The 25,929-nt window shown below is 44.0% G+C and overlaps 1 pseudogene; it reads left to right on the forward strand.

Annotated features, from left to right (window-relative positions):
• The first annotated feature begins 335 nt into the window (after window positions 1–335).
• On the forward strand, window positions 336–24,605 carry LOC117424832 (cocaine esterase-like; annotated as a pseudogene).
• The last annotated feature ends 1,324 nt before the right edge of the window (window positions 24,606–25,929 follow it).

The raw sequence follows: 25,929 nt of genomic DNA on the forward strand, positions 1-25,929 counted from the left end.
AGGGTGTGTCTTCTCTTTATGAAGTCAAAGCCCAGAGAACGCTGAACTTCAAAAATCTCATACCTTTCAATGTTTTTATTACCTTAGTTTACCAACAGACATCTTAAACAAAATGCACTCTGCAGGGATGAATAAACTATCTTCATGTTTATTATATGCTGTTTTGTGTGTTTTTTCGGCAGGTAATGCGTTTTCTGCTTGTTTTACATAGAACATGAAGAAAGCTTATTACTGCGGCAACATATTCTCAAATTATTTCTTTTAGTAGGTGCAGTTGCAGATTCAGTCGTTTCCACGGGATACGGCAGTTTGAAAGGGACACTAAGTACTCGTGAACAATTCGGTACAGACTGATTTGTTCAGAGTACTTAGGAATTCCTTTTGCCAAACCCCCATTGGGATCACTGAGGTTCTCGGCTCCCCAGCCATCTGAACCATGGGGCGGAATCAGAGATGCCACAAACCAACCGTCTATGTAAGTCAAAAATGTATTTTTGGTCCTGTTGTGCTTACATTATTAATATTACTGTGTTATTATTTATTTATTTGGCTGACGCATTTATGCAAGGCACAGGTGTTGCAGTACAGTGTATAGTTTACAGTAAGTGCAAATAATTCTACTAAAATACAATTTGGACTAGGATGCAACAAGTGGTATCTACAATGACATATTAGTAGTGCAATAGTGCAAGGATAGTGCATTAGCTGAGGATACAGTAACATGGTGCTTAGGTCAGAAAAGTCCAGCGCATAGTAGGAGGTGACTCCTTCATATTTACCTTTTCACTACTCTTTTGTAATTTATATAGCTTGCATAATGTCTATGGTGAAATAAATTGCAAAATATACCATCCAGAATATTTCCTAAAACTAGTCTCCAACACTGTTTCAGTGATGACAAGCTAAAGAGTAAAGCCAAGAAAAAAAAGAAACTATGGTGCAATTTGTTGGCCTCCAATAAATTGCCACTCAGAATATTAATAATTATTCACCTCCAGCAGTTGCAGTGATGACAAGTTAGAGACTCTGGTAATGCCCTTTGTTTTATGGTTGCAGGTGTCTACAGGACATGCAGGACAGCACGTTAATGGAGGATATCATGTTGGAGTTTCCAGTGCCAGCCACCTCAGAGAACTGTTTATATCTGAATATATACACCCCCAGAGAGGCAGTGGCAAAGGAGGCCAGACTGCCTGTAAGCAACATGCATGGTTACTGCTTGGCAACAGAGGGCAGCACATTGGCTCCTTTTGCATGTTCTGTGAATGAATAGAATAGAAAACAATTGAATGAAAAAAGCCATTTGCTTATGCTTTATGATAATGACAGCCTCCCTTATAATACTAAACAGCCTTTACCTTTGTATGAATCCTGCAAGGTTCTCCCCCCAGAGATGATTTATTGACCCCTTTCGTAAAAGCAAAGGGCTGGCTTATAAACTGTAGGGTGGGGGCTCACCTCTGTCCTGTCTTGAACATCCTCTCCCTTAAATTCAGTCCAGGGCCTCTCTCAAGCAGAGACCTGACAGTTTGTGTGGTGGTTTTGTAATTTCCGGCAGTGGCTTGAATGACACTACCAAACCTATTTCACTTGTCAAACACAAGCCCCAGTAAGGGAAAGGTTTCCTTGCTCATTTTGTATGCAAAATCTGAGAACTTCAGCGCTGGCTGCATTAACATGCTGTTGTATTTTGTGCTGCTAGCATCTTGACATGATGTGCTTTATTCCAGGTTATGGTTTGGATTCACGGCGTGGGCTTCACAATGGGTGGAGCCTCCTAGTACGACGGGTCAGCGCTCGCTGCCTATGAGAATGTGGTGGTTGTTGTGATTCAGTATAGACTGGGAATACTGGGATTTTTAAGGTAAGAGAGGTACAGATTTCTCAATTTTCTCAAAGTAGTGCTGGTACAAATATCGGAATATTCGAAAGATTATTTTTTAACATGTATTCAGGTACAAAAACGAGATGTTCGTATTCGCTAGAAATTACAAAAATACCTTGCACTTATTTACCACCTCACCAGAAGTTGCATGACAGTTTAAAAAAGTGGCAAATGAAAAAGAGCTCCGTGTGATATGTAAGTTTAATATATTACCAAAAAAATAAACACAGGATCAACACAGCAGCTCTGAGCATCTATTTAAAAGTTTTAGACAGCAAAAAGTAAACAAACCAGATTATGCGTGCGCACGCATAATGATCTCTATGGAAGGCCACCTGGGTTAAAAACGTTAGGTTACCTACTGTAACCCTGGTTCCCTGAAAGAGAAGACGACCACCAACATTAAGTATGGGATATTCCGTGCCCTAGAGGTAGGTAATACTGAGCTCTCTATATCAGAGCTGCCGAAGGCCCCTTCTTGTGATGACGCACTCGGTCCTGCCTACCGAGGGTACAAAACCGTCACTCACCGGAAGATCTCCCTCTTTTTCCGCCGAACCCGTGAGGGCGACCAAAGCGACCTAATGGTTGGTGGTCGTCTTCTCTTTCAGGGAACCAGGGTTACGGTAAGTAACCTAACGTTCCCTTTCAAGTCGAAGACGACCACCAACATTAAGTATGGGATAATTTATACCAGAGCTGTCGCTTCCATCCTCCCACACACGCATGCAGGAGTTGTGCACGGACAGCGCCTGCAGCTCACTGATCCGCTTAGCAGAGGTGATAGCTAAAAGGAAGGCTGTCTTCATAGACAGGTACTTCAGCTCTGTGGAGTCTAAGGGCTCAAACAGGGCTTTTGTAAGAGCCTCCAGTACAATGTTAAGGCTCCACTTGGGAAGAACAGTCCTCCTAGGAGGATGTAATCTCCGTGCGCCTTTAAGAAAGCGCGTAGCCAAAAAATGCGCACCCGGGGACATAGAATCCACGGGGGCATGACAAGCAGATATAGCTGCCAGATACACTTTTAACGTGGAAGGGGACCTTCCAGCGTCAAGCAATTCCTGCAGGAACTGCAATATAACTGGCATCGGGCAAGTAAAGGGGTCATGGCTCCTAGTCAGGCAGCAGGCTTGAAAACACTTCCACTTAGGTATACACCGACCTAGTGGAGTGCCCTAGCATTCTACATGGTGCTCACAACCGCGTCCGACAGCCCTACGGCTAACCAGCGGTCCCTTTCAGGGGCCAGGCCCACAACTGGAACCTGCTTGGATCCGGGTGCCAAAGGGAGCCTGAGTGAGGAGATCCAGACGAAGCGGGATCTCCCAAGGCTGGCCGTACAGCAGCTGGCACAGGGTCACAAACCATATTCTCCTGGGCCACCTGGGGGCCACTAGGAGAACTGATGCTTTCTCTGACCGGACTTTCTCCAGAAAAGCCGGGAGCAACGGTATAGGAGGAAGTGCGTCTATGCCGAGTGGACCGCCTAAGCGATGGAGGGAGTACCATAGGGGGCAATGTGTCGTCTCCGCCGAAGCGAACAGATCGACCTGCGCCTTCCCGAACCGTTCCCAAATGCGCTCCATCATCTGAGGGTGGAGATGCCAGTCTGACGGATGCGGACCTCTCCTGGAGAGGAGATCCGTTGCCAAGTTCGCCACTCCCGGAATGTGCATCACCCGCAGGGACAGCAGGTTGGCCTGGGCCCATACTAATAGCCTGAAAGCTATGCGATGCAACCCCGGAGACCGAAGGCCTCCCTGGTGGTTGATATACGCTACTACTGTTGTGCTGTCCATCCGGATCAATGTGTGCCGCTCAGCACTGGAAGAAAGTGCTGGAGAGCAAGGAACACCGCCTGCAATTCCAGCATGTTTACGTGCAGGGGTGCCCAGCGGTCCTACCAGGACCCGCGGACTCCCCTACCCTCCCAGACTGCTCCCCAACCCTGGTTGGAGGCATCTGTTGTCACCACTTGGCGATTTAATACTACTCCCATTTGCACCCCTCTGTGCAGGTGAGAGGGAACCCTCCACCATCATAGGGCTGCTGAGCATGTGTGAGACACAGTCAACCTGCGGTGTCTGTCGCATTTTGCGTTGAGATGAAACGCATTGAGCCACGCTTGTAGCGGGCGCATGCGAAGCAGACCCAGTTGGATCGCTACTGTGGCTGCGGCCATCGGACCCAGTAGTTCCTGGCACACCCTCAGGGTTACCTGCGATCCCTGCCGAACAGGGAGAGGCAATCCTGAATAGCTGCTACGCTGTCGTCCGACAGGTATACGCACATTGCATTGGAGTCCAGCCGGAGCCCCAAATACGTGGTGCGTTGCACTGGTGCGAGCCGACTCTTTGCATCGTTCAAGGCTAAGCCCAGCCTGACCAGATGCTCCGTCACAATTGCCGTGTGGGCTAGAGCTCCCTCTCGAGACTGGGAACAGATCAACCAGTTTAAAACTCTGATCCCCTGCAGCCGCAGGGGAGCTAGTATAGCGTCTACGCACTTTGAAAACGTACGCGGAGCTAGGGAGAGACTGAACGGCAGCACAGCAAACTCATACATGCTTCCTTGAAAGGAAAAGCGCAGATACTTCCTGTGCTCTGGACGAATGGGAATATGAAAGTATGCGTCCCGTAAGTCCACACTTGTGAACCAGTCGCCCGGACAGACTGGAGGATGTGACGGTGTGTCAACATTCGGAACCTCCTTTCTTTCAGAAACCCGTTCAGGAGCCTCAGATCTAAGATGGGGCGAACCCCTCCATCTCTTTTGGGTACCAGAAAGTATCCTGAGTAGTACCCCTCCTCCTGGGAGAAGGGGGTCTACTCGACTTCTTCCTGAAGTACCAAGGCCTGCAAGGGGTCTGTCACGAAGGTGCTTATGACACCTCGAAAGGGAGGATGTCCCGAGCGAAACTGAAGCGCATAGCTGGTTTGGACGGTAGTGAGCACCCAGGTATCTGTGGTGCAAGTGCGCCAGTACTGCAGCTGTTGTGCCAAAAAGGGGCCCTGCTGGGGCTGCTGTGGATGGGGCTGAGCAGTTTGGGGTGAGTGCGTAGCGTGCTGGCCCTGAAAACGACCCCTGAGATGCTGGTATGTGGATCGACCACGACCTGCGTTTCCTCTACCTGTTGGTTGGGCTCTGTTACCTTGAAGGCGATGCCTTACGTCACCCCGCGGGGCTGTGGGGACTGGAACTGTTCTGGTGACAGTTCGAGTCTGGGGAGCCCGCCAACGGACCGACCTACTCCACGCCGGAGCACGGGGAGGGAGCAGGGCAGCCACCTGACGGGAAGCCTCCCGTTCCCAAAGAGATTTCTGCAGAATCTCTTCAACAGCTGGCCCAAACATATGTCCTGGGGATATGGGCGCATCCAGCAGCGCAGCATTATCTGCGTCAGGGACCCTGGCTTGTGACAGCCACAGCTGTATACGTGCCACAATTAAGCCCGCCAGGCTTCGGCCCAGGGCTTGACCCTGCAGACCGGAGATCTGCAGCAGTGTATCGGACAGGAGACGTAGCTCTGAGGCCACCGGCTCCGGGAGCGGGGCCTCACGCAACACTCCATCCAAATACACGGTCAGCACAATCGCTGTGTTAGCCAAGCGGGTTGCCTGAGCCTCTGCTGTGTATGCTCGCTTTAAATGCGTCTCTGTCACCCTGCACTGAGGGTTAGGACACATCGGGTCTCTAGTGAGCCCCCCCACCGGCGGGGCCCTCACCAGGGCCGCGATGGTGGAGTCTACCGGGGGAAACCCTGCCAGGCCGAGCTTATCTGCGCCCTCCAAGGAGGAGAGCGTTGTAGCCTGCTTGGAGACGCTGGGAGCCAAAGATGGTCTATCCCAGGAGGAGCGTACTTCCTCCACAAAGTCTGGGAATGCTGGGAAACACTGCGGGCGGGGAGCCAGCACCTGCGTCCGGAACACCGAACGGCGCGGCTGTGCCGCCGGTGTCCAGGGAACCTGCAGGAACGCTGCAACACGTTCCATGAGAGCCGAGACCGAGCTTGGCAACGGGGTGGAATTGGCTTCTGACACACACTCAGAGCCGGGTTCCTCCTCTGTAAGGGTGTCCCCCATCTGCATGTCGGAGGAGAACGAAGGCAGGCAGCTATGGACAGCACGTCCTCCTGTGCCAGCTGAGGCGAGCCTTCCCACCCCCTTCCACTCTCTGCAGGGAGGGGGGATATGGTGCCTGAGGCTGCAGTGGGGCCTGGACAGGGGCCACTGCTGTGGCCTGTTTTGATAATAGCTCCAGGACCTGGGCCATCTGGGCCTTCAGGTCCATAATGTCCCTCGCCTGCTTCGAACGCTTCACCTGCTTCGCGGCCGGAGACGGGGAGCGGTTACGCTGCGCATTCGGAATGCTAAGCGGGGAGTCCAGGGACAGGGCGTCAGGGGAACCTAAGGCCGCTGACGACCCGCCGCGTAGGACGCGGAGCTCTCCTTTCTGGCTTTCTCCAGACGAGCCTCTTTCAGCCTAGGCTGCAAGGCCTTGCAGATGCTACAAGCCACGTCCCTCTCGAGGGCCATGGTGGCATGCGGGACACCTAAGCACCGCACGCAGAGGGTATGATTATCCTCTTGTGGGATGCTGGCGTTACAGGCCGTACAGGCATGGAACCCTGCATGGGTCTGTTCATGTGCATAGTCCCCTTTTTTTTTTTTTTTAATTTATGGGGACTAGTGCGCAACAGACTATGCCTGCACTGTTTAACGTGCGGCACCACAAGGTATGCGCTAGTGGCGCAGTGCCTACGCAACGAGAGCAACATGCACAGCACTGCTTGCCTCGTCGAATGTTCCAGACGCCTTGCGCAGTGGGAGCATAGACTGCGTACCCTGCGCCCTGTGCATAACTTGACTAGGAATAATGAGCACCTGCGCACTATGTGCGCTGTGAATATCGCTCTGCGTACTGGGGAAACACCAAGTACCGTGTTACGCTATACTCCTACGCTGGCGTTGGATAATAAGCAATCTGCATCCAAAAGAGAATCAGGCTATGCGTGCGCCGCGGTACCGCAGCACCGGAGAGGACGCTACGCAAAGTGCGTACCCAGACCGCGTGGTCAACACACACACCTGGTCAGCATGGAGTGTATACCGGGGGGGGACAGAGGCTGAAGCCGCGGTGGGTGAAGTTTTTCTGCAAAAATGTAACACTTTTTATAAGAAGGATGGAATGTGAGAGAGAGTACACCGAACGCACACGAACCGACTCACCGCAGCGGTCAGGTTCAGCCGGCGGCTCCGCTCAGACGGGGATATGGCAGTACCTAGCCCCGAGGAAGGGAGCGCGGCTGGGTCACTCGACAGCGGGGATACGGCCAGGCCTGGCCCTGAGGAGGATACTTGTGTAACTCTCAGGAAAAGACAACTCACTCGCGGGTGACTGCACAGACAGCCGCTCACATACGACAGACATTAAAAAAGAGTGAAAGACAGAAAGATAAAATAACTTTTTTCAAGAGTCGTTGATTCCAGGAAAGCAGCAAGCCATCTTTCACCAAGCTTATCAACACGCTCAGTCTAGACACAGAGGTCCTACCTTACCGTCTTGAGAAGGAAAAAGAGGGAGATCATCCAGTGAGTGACGGTTTTGTACCCTCGGTAGGCGGGACCGAGTGCGTCATCACAGGAAGGGGCCTTCGGCAGCTCTGATATAGAGAGCTCAGTATTACCTACCTCAAGGGCAGGGAATATCCCATACTTAATGTTGGTGGTCATCTTCGACTTGAAAGGGAACGCATCATTCTGAAGTGCCTCGCTTAAACAGTGCCCAACTTGCGGGAAATGTTGTGTAGTGATTTTTACGTAGATTTTATATATTTTATATTTTTTTGTTGCGACTTTCTGTTACGTGGAATGTAATAAACGAGAACCAAAACAGTGAGTTGTTGTCCCCATCATTTTACAAAGCCACTTCCACGTTTGTTTTATTTGAAGTGTTTAAAGTTAAACTTCAGTTTTCGTTGCTTGCGGTGTCAACTTTATGTACTATTTATTTTGGGAATAAACAAAACAACGTTTAACTTGAACTGCTATTATTATTATTATTATTATTATTATTATTATTATTATTATTATTATTTATTTCTTAGCAGACGCCCTTATCCAGGGAGACTTACAGTCGTAAGCAAATACATTTCAAGTATCACAGTACAAGTAATAATATAATTATTTAGTAATAATACAATTACAATTATTTGGCATCCTTTGTTTTATAGTTAATTCACTGGGTTAAAGTAAGGTCTACACAATGTATTCTTTACTCCTGGGATGTTTTTCTGCTTTAACGTGTTACATATTGTAACGTCTTGCTGTAAAATAAAGGCACACACACACAGGGGCCATGCCCCACGCCCCACTGCCCCTGCTGCTATGCTGTCTCTGCCTGTGTTCTGAGCAATATAATGGCTTTTATTACTTTTTGAAAACGAAAGAATATCTCAATGAATATTTAAATTATGAGCGAATATCCGAACATGTGTTCGTCCCAGCACTAATATAAAGTAATAGTGTTTGCATTTGGGTTTTTTTGTAGCACCAGTGATGATCATGCCTGTGGGAACTGGGGTTTCCTGGACCAGGTGGCAGCCCTGCAGTGGGTTCAGGAGAATTTCAAGAGTTTTGGAGGGGATCCCAATTCCGTGACCATTTTTGGAGAATTGGCTGGAGGGTGCAGCGTGTCCGCGCATGTATGTAACTAGTAGTCTGTGTTTTTCTCCATGGGTAAAAGACCTGTTCATCAGATTATTGCTAGGATGGGGGGCTCCCGAGTGGCGCATCCGGTAAAGGCGTGCCGCGTGCAGTGCAGGATGCGCTCTATAGCCTGGACGTCGCCGGTTCGAGTCCATGCTATTCCACAGCCCACCGTGGATGGGAGCTCCCAGGGGGCGGCGCACAAATGGCCAAGCGTCGCCCGGGGGGGGGGGGAGGGTTTAGGTTGGCCAGGGTGTACTCAGCTCACCACGCACCAGCAACCCCTGTAGTCTGGCCGGGCGCCTGCGGCCTTGCCTGTAAGCTGCCCGAGAGCTGCGTTATCCTCCGACGCTGTAGGTCTTGGGTGGCTGCATGGTGAGTCTGCAGTGTGAAAAAAAGCGGTCGGCTGACGGCACACGCTTCGGAGGACAGCGTGTGTTCTTCTTCGCCCTCCCGAGTCAGCGCAGGGGTGGTAGCGGTGAGCTGAGCCTAAAAAGAATTGGCCATTCCAAATTGGGAGAAAATAATAATAATAAAAAAAAAATTGGCACCGACTAAATTTAAAAAAAAAAAAAAAAGATTATTGTTAGGATAGAGGCTCTGCCAAATAGACAAGTGTGACTATAAACTAGACTATAAAGCAGACCTACAGGAACCAGCCATTTGAATAAATCATGTTTATATGAACCAGTGCATGCACATTCAAAGGATTCTCATAATCACATATTGCATGTACATACATTGTGAAATTTATTTTAAAGCATATTATCTGATAATACCCAAATGAAGTCCGAAAGGTTTGTATGATTAAAGTTCGGGGGCATTTTTTTTGTTTACCATGCAGCAGACAGACCTTACAAATGGTCACCATAACCCCTATAAACCTACAGCACTCAAGTCCCTAAATTGCTTACCTGGTAGAGGCACGACTGCGTGGTGTGCAAGGTTAATCATACAGTTAAGGACCTGCAGTTTGCGTCCTGATTATGCAAAGTTGTTGGTCTTCGCTGGGTCTTTGTGGCAGGACAAAGTTGTCCTGCCCCTTTAATGGAAGGGGTCACGTGATGGACGACCATTCTGGCTCTGGAGTGGAGCTACAGACCAGAGCTGGAATGGCTGCCAATTAAACACATGATCCCAATCACCAAATTGAGGGATTATATTATTAATTGTTTAATTGGCCCAGCTGGCCAATATAAAGCTGGCCATGCTGCAGCACGCGAGAAGGGGAGGAGAACAAAAGAGAAACACTGAAGTGCTGGGGCCTGTGTGTTTGCTGGTTTTCATGACTGTGAGTTTTGTATATTTAGTTTAAGATATTTCTGTTTTGTTTAAATCTTTGTTTTGGCCATTGTGCCCTTTATTTTGCCGTGTGGCATTTCTTTGTTTTATTTATGTTTTGGATTCTTAAAAATAACCCCCCATTTCTAAAATACTCTGCCTCTGAGTCTTGAGAACGCCAGTATCCTCTGCCATCTTGTCACAGTCTTCCACGCGGAATCCAATACTGTGTACGTAGGTCGTGGTGGTCTGCTTTTTTAGGATACAGATCGCTCCAGTTTTGTATTTATAGCAGTGGCAGGAGGGTGTATGTTACTGACTCTTGTTTTTTCAGGTTTTGTGGAGTTGCAACTTTACCAGGCCTCATCACCTCTAATTCACAGCCTATAACCAAGGTATTATACACATGAAAACAAACATGCTGGCTATACCATGTGCACCGATGGCTTTTTCTATTAAAGCTCTGCTGTTTGTGTGTCTAGAGGATTGCTAATGTGACTGGCTGCGATGACAAGGACTCAGCAACTCTTGTCAAGTGTTTAAGAGGGAAGAATGAAGAGGACCTTCTGAGCGCAGCTAAAACGGTTAGAATTGAGTATATAGAGCGATAGATGCTAGAGAGAGGGGCAGAGAATAATGGATGACAGGCTGCATTTTATAATGCTGTATAATTCCATCCAACGAAATAAAACAAAATAACATTTCAACTGCCTTTTTACAAGCATGTTTACATTGTTCTATTAAATCTCCTAACAAACAAATACACCAATTGGCAACTGTGAAACAAAACATCTACTTTGGGGTATACATTTGTTAAAAAAATAACATATTTTTTAAATATACAAATGGGCTTTGGGTCAGCTTTTTTGCTCAGCTTTGCTCCTGAACAGTATGGGCGTTTATGTTCTCAAGATTAAACTACATTGACTCCATCATCAGGTTATTTAGTCTCTTTACTTTTTCATGAGGATTAATTGATTGTATGTGTGTGCCTGCTGTTCTCCCTCTCGTAGATGGAGTTCATAATAATTGCAGGAACAATCAATGGAGTGTTTCTACCCAGCCCTCTTGAAGAGATCCTGAAAAGACAGAAATTCAGCAAGGTCCCCAATCTGTTAGGGGTGAACAACCTCGAAACAGACTGGTTCCTGCCAAAGGTACAATCCAACTTGCCTTAATAGAACTACAGCCAAACCTTCTTAATATCCCTCTGTGGCAATGTGCCCCGCCCCTGTGTGCAATTGTGTGTTGTGTTGTATGTTGCGTGTGTAAATGTTGGTGTATAGTCATTGGTACACGGGATATAAACGGGTCTGTGTTTCACGTGTATTTAAAAAGTGTATATTTGTATTTAGGCACGAGGAGAGCACAAATCACTTCACGTGCTGGTTAAATGTAATATGTGAGCACGGGGTTGCACAGAATTAATTCACGTGCTGGGATTCAAGTGAATAATTAATTAGTAATTGAATCCCAGCACAATAGTATATATAGACGCACATTTCTTGCACTCAGGGTTAGGTGTTCAGTGAGTGGAGAACGGGATTGGAGACGGAGGTAATAAGAAGAAGAAGAAGAATAGTTCCAGTCCCTGACCACATTCCGGCGCCTCCTTAAGACTCACCTCTTCAAACAGCACCTGTAGAACTCCTCTGTTGTATCCTGGGACACTATCACCCTTCATTTAAATATGCTTTATTTTGCTCTTATCTGCCCCCTATTTTACCGCATTTAATCCTGTACCTCAGAATATTGTAATCTGCCAAGTGTTTAATCTGTAGTATTTTGTACTTAATCATATCCTGATGTAACTATCACTATTTAATCATATCCTGATGTAACTTTCACTATTATCTGCTGTATTATTGAATTGTGGTTTGTCACACTTGAGAATTATTGTATTTCTTGTTCTTATTGTATGACTTATATTGTAACACTTGAATGTATTTGTTTGCGATTGTAAGTCGCCCTGGATAAGGGTGTCTGCTAAGAAATAAATAATAATAATAATAAAGTTAAGTGTTTTCACTCACCGTGTTTGTTTGTCTGTGTAGTCCGTTTTGTTTGTCTATTTATTTTGGCGTGTAGTGCCGTGTCCTGTTTTGTTTTGTTCCAACCTTTTATTTTCTGTTCTGTTTATTAAATGCTGAACGCGATCACGCGTTCAGCCTCACCAAAACCCCATCTCTCTGTCGTTTGTGTTCCTGTTTCTGGTCTGTCGCCACCCACTCCGGCCGTCTTTGTGACACGTGGTCGTCAGAAGTAGGAGATGGACTACGCAACACTGTCGGCGCTGCTGGAGCAGCTGGACAGCAGACGGGAGGGGGAGGAACGACAGAGAGATGGGGTTTTGGTGAGGCTGAACGCGTGATCGCGTTCAGCATTTAATAAACAGAACAGAAAATAAAAGGTTGGAACAAAACAAAACAGGACACGGCACTACACGCCAAAATAAATAGACAAACAAAACGGACTACACAGACAAACGGTGCACGGAGACAAACAAACACGGTGAGTGAAAACACTTAACTATTCTTCTTCTTCTTCTTCTTATTACCTCCGTCTCCAATCCCGTTCTCCACTCACTGAACACCTAACCCTGAGTGCAAGAAATGTGCGTCTATATATACTATTGTGCTGGGATTCAATTACTAATTAATTATTCACTTGAATCCCAGCACGTGAATTAATTCTGTGCAACCCCGTGCTCACATATTACATTTAACCAGCACGTGAAGTGATTTGTGCTCTCCTCGTGCCTAAATACAAATATACACTTTTTAAATACACGTGAAACACAGACCCGTTTATATCCCGTGTACCAATGACTATACACCAACATTTACACACGCAACATACAACACATAACACACAATTGCACACAGGGGCGGGGCACATTGCCACACCCTCCTATTAATGTCACCCTCTGCTTGTCATTTTGCAGACACCTTGATCCAAAGCGATTTACAGAGACTAGGGGGTGAACTATGCATCAACAACTGCTGCTGCAGAGTCACTTGCAATAGGATCTCGTTTTTTGCGTATCATGTGAAGGACAAGGAGGTTAAGTGACTCGCTCAGGTTCACACACAGTGAGTCAGTGGCTGGGATTGAACCTGGAACTTCCTGTAACAAGCCCCTTTCTTTAACCACTGGTTAATGTCAATCAAATTTAACACCCCACATAATCACTTTACACGTAATTACAGTATTGATTTTGAATATAAAGTACACTAGCACCATAGAGCACTGCGATGTGTGTCTGTGCAGCTTTCTTGTGCTTTTTATTACAATGTGGGCATAGGTGCAGAAAGACGGGCCATGGTCTTTACCTGGTACAGAAAGACGGACCATGGTCTTTACCTGGTACAGAAAGACGAGCCATGGTCTTTACCTGGTACGGAAAGACGAGCCATGGTCTTTACCTGGTACAGAAAGACAGGCCATGGTCTTTACCTGGTACAGAAAGACAGGCCATGGTCTTTACCTGGTACAGAAAGACAGGCCATGGTCTTTACCTGGTACAGAAAGACAGGCCATGGTCTTTACCTGGTACAGAAAGACAGGCCATGGTCTTTACCTGGTACAGAAAGATTGGCCATGGTCTTTACCTGGTACAGAAAGATTGGCCATGGTCTTTACCTGGTACAGAAAGATTGGCCATGGTCTTTACCTGGTACAGAAAGATGGGCCATGGTCTTTACCTGGTACAGAAAGATGGGCCATGGTCTTTACCTGGTACAGAAAGACGGGCCATGGTCTTTACCTGGTACAGAAAGACGAGCCATGGTCTTTACCTGGTACAGAAAGACAGGCCATGGTCTTTACCTGGTACAGAAAGACAGGCCATGGTCTTTACCTGGTACAGAAAGACGGGCCATGGTCTTTACCTGGTACAGAAAGAATTTTGTAATTTTGTGTTATCTATCATTCTTAATCATTTCTTGTTTTATTTTGATTTTTGTATTATTATTATTATTATTATTATTATTATTATTATTATTATTATTATTATTATTATTATTTGTTGTTTTGTAAAAAATAAATCTTTATTGATACTGCATACTACTTTCTGCTTATGTACTAAATATTGATAATTATTGTTCAGTATACTGATTCTGTTATGTTTGCTTTTTTAAAATGGTAGCTTACATAGTAAACTGTATTTTTTTTTAAAATGCTATTTTATTACTGTGTATCTCATTTTTATTTCAGGCATTTTTTCCTCCAGGTTGGGAAGCAGGAGTAGAGAAAGATCAAGTAATGGCTGTCATGAATAAGATGTTTACAACTCGGGTGAGACATTATAAACTTGTAGTCTACTGCGAACACAGTAATTGTTGTAGACGAATGTCCACTAAATACACCACAGTGTGTTAAAAATAAAAAGTCAAATTACTAGAGCAACATTCACTCTGTACCACAAGCCTCTGTGTTTGCTGTGGGTTTAGATTCAATTCCACAGTACAGTACAGCTTTCTTTTATGCTGTCTTGCTTGAATTCGCTTTTCCTTAGGTCAGTCAAACAATTAAAATATACAGAGCATCAAAAGAAACTTATCACTATTCTAACACTTTTATTTTTCGAAAAAAAATAAGGTATATAAATGATGGACATTGACTAAATGTTTTTGGTTTCTTTTTAATCACTCGATCATTCATCCTTGACCATGACACGCTTGAGTGACTATGACTGAAACATATGCACTTAATCACCTAATTAGTAAGACAGTTGATTGGACACTGGATATGGAGTGATTTGGGTGTTGAATTGCAAGCTTGAATAAAAGCAATAAAGAAAATCACAGAAAAAAAAACAATATGCCACGTCTGTCAAGAGAGCAGTGTCTTCGTGCAATAGGCATGTTGGAGGCTGGACTAGGGCAGCGTACCATGGCTCGTCGTCTTGGGTGCTCACAGCCAACAATTTCAAACCTGGCTAGATGGTATAACCAGACATGTTCTGTCAATGACAGGTGTAATAAGGTCATACAGGGTCATTATGTGAGCGAGCGCCTGTCAAAGTATCTTTTCCCTGTGTAGCATTATCAGAGCCACTTGACTAGAGGATGCTCTCAACATTATAGGATGAGGTAATGCTTATTGGATTGAATTATTGTTGACACCTGCTGGTAGTTTGATAATTGTGAGCCCTATAAATGGGACAGGTTTTACCCAGCTGGGAGAGGAAGACTGGTGCTGTGGTACTGTGAGGAGTGAGATTGTTTGAAATCAAAAGAGAAGGGAACTCTGTGAAGTTGGGTGGTTTTTTTGTTGGTTGTTTAACTGCTCTGGGTAAACAGCTTAGCTGTCCCAGGTGGTAGGTAGGGCCTCTGGCCTATAAAGTATAGTTAGTATCTTCTTATGAAGATAGGCTTTTTGTTTGTTTTCTTCTGTTTGTGTTTTCTTTATTTTGCAACCTGCCTTCAAAATAAAGGGCATCGCGAGTGTCGTTACACCACATCTGAAGTTTCCAGTCTGTGTTTACTGCACCAACATACTGCACCAACATACTACACCACAGACTCACCACGTTACACAGGCCACAAACTGGGAGACCAAGAGTCACAACAACTGCCCAAGATCGACAGATCATTTTGCAGCATCTTCGTGATGTCAGATGTTAATCAGCACAATAAAAAGTCACTGCACCTGCTCTGAAACAGAGTTTGTCATTTTTCGATCACATCTAGTGAATTTTATCCAAATATAAGTGATACGTTTCTTTTGATGATCAAATATAAGTGATACGTTTCTTTTGATGCTCAAATATAAGTGATAAGTTTCTTTTGATGCTCAGTATATATCTATCCTTAGTGTTGGGACTGAAAAACCTCTCTCATTCAAATCATGTGACAATGTATTGGGGGAGTTACTTTTAAAAAGTAATCTGTTAGTTACATGTTACTTACTACTTTTAAAAAGAATCCATGTTATGCATTAGCCGTAGTTCTTTTTTTTAATGTAACTAAAAGAAATTCCGTTTTTTTTTCAATTTTTTACCATAATGTAAATCATTACCACATTTTGTTAGCTGTCTGAAAAAGGAACCATGCGGTTACAAGGTACTGAAACATGTAGAAGAATGTAATTGGATTACAGTAATCTATTACTCTTCCAACCCTAGCCAGCCCTACCTAAAATGGCTGTATTAAATGAGACACTTCTATTACAGCTGGCAGTGAATGATCTTATTGTAGCTGAATACTTTAGAGACACAGAAGACCCAACGACCCTTGGGGATATGTTTATGGTTCTGCCGACTATTGATGCTGCCAAGTATCACAAAAGTGAGCATATATTGATTTTAAAGGATTAATGATAATTTTCTTTTATCTCATGTTACAAATGTATCCATCCTCAACATTATAAATCCACTTCCTGTGTAACAGGAGTTAAGGCTCCATCTTACTGCTTAACCCTCATTCTCTGTTGGATATAGGACTCTGGGGTAAACTTTCCCATAGCAAAGTGTAATCAAGCACAGCCACATTATTACTGGCGTAAATTGACTTTTCATTGTCAGTTTACGGCTTTGGTATTGCAGTAAAAATATTCTTCCAATCGGCTTTTAAAACACTCAATGTGGAAGATAATTGCCATTAATTGGTATTCATTTGTAAACATGAGGGAAGGACAGCTTTTCTTGATTTGTAATCAACCACATGCTGATAAATACTTCTTAAAGAGTACATCAGCACTACATGAAAGATAAAACATAAACTATCCCACAGTTTAAATTCAAATTTTCCTCAGCAACACAGTGTGACTGTACACAGGGAACGTTCAAAATAATGCCAGACAATATTTCAACATCAGATTGTTCAGAAACTGATAGGGAGATGGAATTTGTGGCCGAATTCGACTTTCCCACTCAACGGTGTGTAGATGATTGTGCATGTGTTGTGTCAGGAAATGCAAATGAAAACCAAATACGACAGATGAAAAAATGCAATATTTATTTTTTTAGGTCGGATCATCCTCAAAGACCTCATTCCGAAAGGAAATACACTGTTTCCGAATCTCATTTGCTAGTTTATTTGATAGATGTCCATTCTGCAAACATTCCGAATCAGCTGGAGCTATATCTAAGACTTTGGGGACGTATATTGAAATAACACAGTGCTGCTATAATTTTGGGTAGGTCCCTTCATTAGTTGGAAATGAGAACAACTCTGTCTTGGGTTTTCTTTTCCCCACAACCACTTGCACAGCACAGATGTGTTGTTTTTTTTTTTTTTTTATTGAATGCAACATTAATTAAAATAATACATCAAAATACAACATGCGAAGGAAACATGTACAGTGTGAAAGATGTCTACTACACAAAACGAAAGCAGGTACAAGTTCCTTCCTTATGGAAGATTAGACGGACCATGTTTGTCACACAGACTAGTGTGTTTCAACATGGAGGTAATATAGCTTGGTCATGCGCCGGTACGTTTCAGAGCACATGTGAGGGTACATGCGGAAGTCATGCTTTTTGGCTGAGAAGAGATGCTCGAGAACAGTGATTTTGGACATAGCAGTGTGGCATTATGCAGATGTTTGGGCGCATTCGGATTATTATACAATGACTAAATACATTCGGAACAGCAAGGTGGGATAGTTTATGTTTTATCTTTCATGTAGTGCTGATGTACCCTTTAAAGGCAATTCAGGGTACAGGTTTCTGCACACCCCTATGGTAAAGTAGGTTAAAAAGCATGGCAAACTTTGGAAAGTGTATTGTATAACCATGGGAAAACAGCAAAATTACTGTGCGTAAAACACCATGGTAAACTTTTATAAGTGACAGGAAAACTTAAGGCCCAGTGCAAAAGCAAACATTTTTAAGTGTCACTGTAACAGGGCCCTTAAATCTGACTGCAGTATACACAACATGATAGCAGTCTCATATAACCAATATGTTGAATGATCCAATTATCCAATAATTAGCTTATACGTGTTTGAAATTTTATGTCCACTCAATGATTAATTGCTTTTGGTTATACAAAAGGCCCTACACTGTTACCACCACAAAAAAAAAAAAAATCAGTTGCAAAAATCTTTACTTCTTCCTCTTCCAGAGGCTGGTGTGCCAGTGTACCTGTACGAGTTCCAGCATCGCCCCAGTATTTACAAAGACAAAAGACCCAGCTTTGTGAAACCACATCACGGAGATGAGATTAACTTTGTCTTCAGAGGGTGTTTCTGGAATGGACAAATTAAGATCCCAGGTAATGCCAGAGACTGCGCACTGGAAGATATTTGTAATAATATGACATATTTTACCAGTGCTATATTAATGTGTCTTTTTATAATAAATAACACTTTCTTAGTGTTGTACTTCTCTAGTAAATAAAAATGTGTTTGACATTTTGAAGACTTAGACAAAGTCTAGTAGAAATTCTTGTCATAGAAAGGTTTCTTCTTGTATTACTGTAGATCTAAATAACGCCACTGTCACAGATGGCTTTGTGTGGGTGGTAACGTCAGACCAGGAAATTAAATATAAACACAGGTTGTACGGGACAAAACGGCGCTGCTGTGCTCGTATTTAATAAATACAAAAATAAAGATTTAAACAAAACCACACAAAGAAAAGGGCTCTCTGTCCAAACCAAAATAAACACTAACAATTACAATTACTTTAAGCACACGAGTACCTTGTTCACTGGCTGGTAGCATTCGTTCTTAATTTCCTTACTTCTCCTCATAACTCTCCCAGCAATGATCCAAGGCAGTCTCTTTTATATCCTGTGGCTGGAGCCTTAACTACCCATTGATCAATTACCTTATTAAAGCTCCAGCCACATTCTCACAGGTTTATTTAAGGATGGGGAAGTAACCCCATCCTTGCCAAATAATAACAATAATGCTGGCTTTTCGCCGGCCACAAATAATAAACAATAACGTCGGGCGGCTTTTGTCCGTCCGCACACAAATACAATTAATAATAAGAAGAATAATAATGATGATTTCCATTACACAAGAGTAGATGTTAAAACTTCATGCTGATTTGAACTCTGCTCTCGCCAAGATAAGCACCAACTAAGGCGTAGCTTTACAGTAAACTAATGTGATCCATATGTGTCTCCATCCATTTGCGCTTCCTTCCATATGATGATGTAGATATCCTTCTGTCTGGTGTTGATGGCTGAAGTGTAATGCTGGCTCCAGGGATCAGCTTATTGCCTCCCTAGCACATCAGCACACACAACGGCTGCAATGCTGGCTCCGTGGATCAACCACAGTGCGGTCTCCCCAGCGCATCAGCATGACAACCGTCTGGATTGAGCTAAGTAGGGTACATCTCTGGGGTCTTCAAGTGGGCACCTTCCATCCTCTGTGTTTCGTCAACTAACCCACGACACCTCAAGAGTGCTCGACGGTGATTCTGGCGTCCCAGCATCACCCCCCTCCGTCCCCCACTCAACTCAGTCCAGCTTACTTACCCGTACATCAGCGTTTCTTTCTTTCTATTGTGCTTGAGATCCCCAGCCAGAATCTTTCCGTCTCAACCACAGCCAGTTGCTGCTCCTCTATGCTGCTTCAGATAAGTTCTTCACTGTGCGACGCAACTCTTGGCCACTGAATCCGACGTCTCTAAGAAACCGGGTTGTAGAGTGTGCCACAAATCCTCGACAACCCACCTCCACTGGGTAAACCCGGACTCGCCATCCTCGCTGTTCCGCTTCAGTGGCTAGTTGAGCATACCGCAGTTTCTTCCTCTCATACGCCTCATCTACAGCATCCTCCCATGGCACTGTTAACTCTACCAGGTGAACAAGGCGTGCTGATCCATACCACAAGACAATATCTGGTCGAAGGTTAGTGGTGGCAATCTCAGGTGGAAAAATAAGCCGTTGACCAACATCTGCCAGCATTTTCCAGTCTCTAGCAGCTTCCATTTGTCCTGGGCGAGGATTGGTTTTAACACCTTTTCTTGGTGGTTGCTCTCCTGGGCAGAGGAATGTTGTCTTTTGTGTGTAATGTTTTGATGGAACAGGTGGCAACTTATTGGTCATGTTACGCTTGTCTTCCAATGCTAAGGCCAAACATCGCAGCACCTGGTCATGGCGCCAAGTAAACCGTCCTTGGCTAAGAGCCACCTTACATCCTGTCAAAATGTGCCTTTATGTTGCAGGTGATGAACACAAAGGACATGAGGGATCCTCTCCTACCCAGAGGTTTAGGTTCTGTGGTGATGGGAGAACATCATATGTTGACCTGATGAGGAAACTGATCCTGCTCTGTTCCATTGACCATAGGTCTTGCCAGCCAATCTTGCGTTGTTCCACACTCTCCCATCTCATCCATTCTCCCTGCTTGGCCTGGGAAATGGCCTTTATACACCTCATCCTCTCCTCCTGCTTTTGCACCTCGTTAACTACCAGCTTCCTCCATTGAGCTGGGGATGCCTTGTGCCATGTAGGAGGAGCTGAACTGAGACCAAGACCCCCTCTTCCATGCTGAACTTGCCCCATGATATCACCAATTCGAAGGGCAGCCTTTGCATCCTCCACAGCTTTCTTTGCCGCCCACTTTCTTCCAGTTTTCAACACAGGTGCTGCCTCCCTTACGCATTTGTCGCGTGACTCTACTAATGTAATTTCCAGTCGGACCTTGGCGCACTTAAACTCCTCGGTTAGAGCAGAGACTGGTAGCTGCAGTATTCCTTTGCCATAAAGTCCCCCTCTGCTGAGGCAGCGTGGAACTCCCAACCATTTCCTGATGTATGAACTGATTAAAGCTTCCAGCTTCTCTACTGTTGTCAAAGAAACCTTGTACAGTCAGTGGCCACAGCAACCTCGGCAGTAGATCAAACTGAAAGCACCAGAGTTTTAGTTTGCCTGGTAAAGCACTGCTGTCTATGCTCTTCAACCCTTCCACTGCTTGTTGACTAACTTCTCCCACACGAACTGTGTCCTTTAGATCCCCGTCGTACCATCTCCCAAGTCTCTAAACTGGCTTCTCAGACACTGTTGGTATTACCTCACCATTAATGAAGAACGTTTTATCTACTACTTTACCTTTAATTATAGAGATGCTCCTTGATTTAGTGGGCTTGAATTGCATTCGTGCCCATTCAATGTTATTGGTTAATTTACCCAATAACCGATTAGTGCAGGCTACTGTTGTAGTCATGGTTGTCATGTCATCCATGTATGCTCGAATTGGTGGTAGTCGCATTCCAGAAGCCAAGCGCTCTCCTCCCACTACCCATGTTGATGCCCTAATGATTACTTCCATTGCCATGGTAAAAGCCAGTGGAGAAATGGTGCATCCTGCCATTATTCCAACCTCTAGGCATTGCCATGTAGTGCTGAATTCTGAAGTTGAAAAACTAAATTGCAAATCTCCAAAGTAGACTTTCACTAAATTTGTTATTGTCATCGGTACACTGAAAAAATCAAATGCTTCCCAAAGAAGTTCATGTGGCACTGAACCATATGCATTAGACAAATCCAGACATGTCACATGGAGCTCCTTCCTCTCCTTTTTAGCTGATTGAATTTGTTGCCAGATCACATTGATGTGTTCTAAGCATCCTGGGAAACCTGGAATGCCTGCTTTTTATATTGAAGTGTCAATGAAGCAGTTCTTTAATAGGTAAGTTGACAATCTCTGAGCAACAATGCTGAAGAAATTCTTGCCTTCTACGTTTAATAGGGAAATAGGGCGAAACTGACTGATGCTTGTAGAATCTTTTTCTTTAGGTATAAAGACTCCACCTACTCGGCACCATGCTCTTGGTACAACCTGTTTTTCCCATGCCACTTTCATCAATTTCCACAGGATTCGTAGAACTCCTGAAGCACTCTTGTACACTCTGTACGGAACTCCATTAGGCCCTGGAGATGGTGAAACCCTTGGTTTTTTCACAGCTCGCTCTACTTCTTTCCACTTAGGTGCACAGTCCTCCATTTGGTATTCTGGTGGATTGATAGGTGGTATGTCAGAAGGAATTGACATAGGCTCCTGCCTTTTTGAATCTGTATGTGTTTCCTCCAAATATCTCTCCAGCTCAAACTTAGATGCTTTTAGTGTGCCATTCTTCTCACTGGTGAATAACTTCTTTACAAATTTGAATGGGTCTTTATAAAAGTTAGTTCTTGCACGCTCCTTCTTTTTGTAGCGTTTCCGTAAGCGCTCAGCTCTGCGCAATGTTGCAAGCTTATCTTGTATGACCCTTTGTAAGAGATTGAGTCCCTCCTTCTGACTTTGTTCTGCTATTCTCCATTGCTTCCTCAGCTGTCTCCTTTCTCTAACTAAGCATTCAATCTCCTGCTGCCATCTAGACTTTCCAGGAATAGTTTGTACTTTTTCCTTCCTTTTTTCAACTCCAAACCTCTCGCTTCCATATGCGTAGATGATGTCCCCAAATTTATCCAGCTTCTTTTCAACTGTTCCACTTAACCTTTCCAACGCAAAGCAGAGATCTGTGTTTACTGTGTCCCACGCAGTTTTCTCACAAGCTCTTGGCCATTTAACTCCAGGTTTGTGCCCATTGAGGTTCTTTTCTCTCTTATGCTGGTTTGTCTGACCGGGTTCACAAGGATCATTAGGTTCATCACTAACTGTGTCCATGCAAGTCCTCCTCACATCTATGACAGGGGTGCTGATATCCTGCGAACTGTGGTTTGCTTCCTGTCGCTGGATTTCATTCGACTGACTTGACTGACTTTGTAAGAAGTACTGATCAATGCAAGGCCCTTGTCCCTTCTCCCTCAAGCATTTCATTCTCCCTTGATGAATCTTCAAACCCCTGACCGTTGTCGCCCAGCCGCAGAAACAAACCTGGAGTTCCATGTCTGCTAATTGCAGATCTTGAACTAGTCTTTTGTGAAGTACTCTCCATACTCATATCCGTTTCCGTTCCTAAGTCATTAACCATGTTGTCCAACGCCGAGTCATTTTCCACCCCCACTCTCGCAGACTCTAGCGGTATTTTTCTCTTTACTTTCTTAGAAGCCTTGGGCGGGTGTCTCCAGCATCCTGTAAACACAGAGCTGGATACTGCCAACAAGGGTAGCTAACCCTTGCCAGCCCCAATGGGGTTTCTTTCCTCCTGTCAGCTGTCTCTCCAGGCTTTCCCTTGTTGCCAGCTGCACTATTCACAGCAGCATGATGATAATAATATAACACAAATAATAAAAGAGCCTGCACTTTGCCACAGCCACCCATTAAATAATTCAAGCAGGAGCACCCCAGGGTTTTTAAATACCTGCACTGTTAGTTATTTGACAACCTTGATACACCCTGTTTTAATCAGAGGTACTCAGATCCTCCATTGTTTAGATCAATAGATTAGACCCCTGCACATTATTATTATTATTATTTATTTCTTAGCCAACAACCTTATCCAGGGCGACTTACAATTGTTGCAAGATATCGCATTATTTTTACATACAATTACCCATTTATACAGTTGGGTTTTTACTGGAGCAATCTAGGTAAAGTACCTTGCTCAAGGGTACAGCAGCAGTGTCCCCTACCTGGGGTTGAACCCACAACCCTCCGGTCAAGAGTCCAGAGCCCTAACCACTACTCCGCACTGCTGCCCACAGAAAACAACAGACTTCACTCAGTAAGAATCAGTGCTAAAAACACATATTTTTTCCAACAGTTGTCCTAACTGGCAGCAGTGTGGAGTATTGGTTAGGGCTCTGGACTCTTGACCAGAGGGTTGTGGGTTCAATCCCTAGTGGGGGACACTGCTGTTGTACCCTTGAGCAAGGTACTTTACCTACATTGCTCCAGTAAAAACCCAACAGTATAAATGGGTAATTGTATGTAAAAATAATTAAATAATGTGATATCTGTATAATGTAAAATAATGTATAATGTGATATCTTGTAACAATTGTAAGTCGCCCTGGATAAGGGCGTCTGCTAAGAAATAAATAATAATAACTGAGGAGGAAATGAAGCTGTGCAGAGTAATGATGGCATACTGGGCTAATTTTGCTAGAAACGGATAAGAACGTTTACATTGTCAGACATTCTGATATGTCTGATATTCAACTAGTAAATTTGTCACTGATTGTATCTCTCTATAAAAATAGAATATTTTTATGTTTTGCTTCTGGAGCAATACTGTATGAATGTACTGAAACAGACTAAGGAATCGGGTTCTAGTATGAACTGATTGTAATTGTGGGGAAACTGCATTTGTTTTATAATAAGGACAAACTATTTGGTCACCTTATACCCTACATCAGTGGTTTTCATGTAAGCCGGCACTTACAGACAGCCTCTCAGTTTGTTACAGTAATTGCTTTACGCTATGCTCATCAATGCTTTATGCAATGCAAATGTACCTGGTGGAAACCAAACCTGAAGCAGGGTTGCCAAGCACTGCTACACGACCTGCTCAGTGACATTACGCTTTATGCATGTTTGATCTTCAGGACCCCCAATGGTGATGGGTTGGTGCACTGGCCAGTCTATGACAAGAATGAAGAATACATGGCCCTCGGTTTGGAGCAGAAGAGTGGGAAGAAGCTCAAGGGAGACATCATGAAGTTTTTAACAAACCTCCTTTCTGAACAAAATTAAAAAACCTTGTGAAGAAAGAGGAGAGCACAGTGACTTGTAGATGAGTCTGTTAGCAGCTGAGCTCATGCAAGGCTTTTAAAAACAGAATCAGTTTAAACATATACAGAATAAATTTGTGTTGAGCAATAAATGAATGGAAGCACGGTTGTTTTCTTTCTTTGTGATGTTAGTGCTAATGTAGTGACTGCTGTCTTAGGGTGAAACAGTAAAGACCACTTCTAATACATTATTATTTATTTCTTAGCAGACACCCTTATCCAGGGCGACTTACAATTGTCACAAGATACCACATTATTTTTACATACAGTTACCCATTTATACAGTTGGGGTTTTACTGGAGCAATCTAGGTAAAGTACCTTGCTCAAGGGTACAGCAGCAGTGTCCCTCACCTGGGATTGAACCCACAACCCTCCAGTCAAGAGTCCAAAGCCCTAACCACTACTCCACACTGCTGTCCAAATACATGCTGCTTATTGGTGCCAACAGGGGGCAGTATAGCTATACAATGTTTATTGCAACTGAATAATGCCAGGCTCCAAATGCTTAAGTTGCATTATAGCCATCTATCTATTGTTCAATTACTGCAGTAGTTTATTCCTACATGTCATTGAACTTTCTTTTTAAACTTGGAATTTGAATGTGGGAATTTTATAGTGATGGTTTGCGATCCATCACATTTTCGCTGTGCCACTCTGCTAGACACAGAACACTAACTGTTTTCTCTTTATTTGAACACCTAAAATTCAGTAGCTTTTGTGTAGATTTTACATTGTAGGAACACAACCTGTTTGCACATGTTTTTGCACTTGATCTTATTAAAAGTAGTATAATTATAAGGAACAGCAGCAATATTTATTTTGTAATTTTTTTTTTCTCCAAATTGTGCAACCAGCACAGCACAGATATGATTACAACATCCCACAGCACAATTGTTTCATGGAAATAACAATGATTCAGCTGCTGTACATTTTACTATTAAACTGCTGTGAAAACATTTAATCCATGTTCCAAGTGGAAGGAGTCCGCCATTGCTGCATATAATTTACTGTACATGGTAAAAGCATAGGAAAGTATTGAAAAACGAAAATGTATGGGATGGTAAAGTGTGGTAAGTGCACAGCATAATGATGATAACTTTAAATGGCTTGTGTGGTATTTTTAAAAATATTTTTGTAATATTGCCTGCATAATGTTGGCCTACTGTACCAGAAATACAGCGATAACTCCACTTGCTCAGTCCATAGGGAGAATATATCCCCAACACTGCTGAAGCTGACATCGTTATTTGTTTAGACCTCCAACTCCAATTAATATAACCCTGTATAGCTATTGTGTAGGTAGGGGTAAAGCCGAACCGCACATCCAGTAAGTAATAGTACTTTAAACGATTAATTATGTGTGGTACTTGCGGCTCTTCACGTCACTCCTAATCCAGGACCATGTTCCATCAATGTCCTTAATAATTTAATTAAGCATTGTTTCAATTAAACAATAAATTCCTTGTTTAAAAAA

This window comes from Acipenser ruthenus, chromosome 19 (assembly GCF_902713425.1).
Source record: "Acipenser ruthenus chromosome 19, fAciRut3.2 maternal haplotype, whole genome shotgun sequence".
Taxonomy (NCBI): domain Eukaryota; kingdom Metazoa; phylum Chordata; class Actinopteri; order Acipenseriformes; family Acipenseridae; genus Acipenser; species Acipenser ruthenus.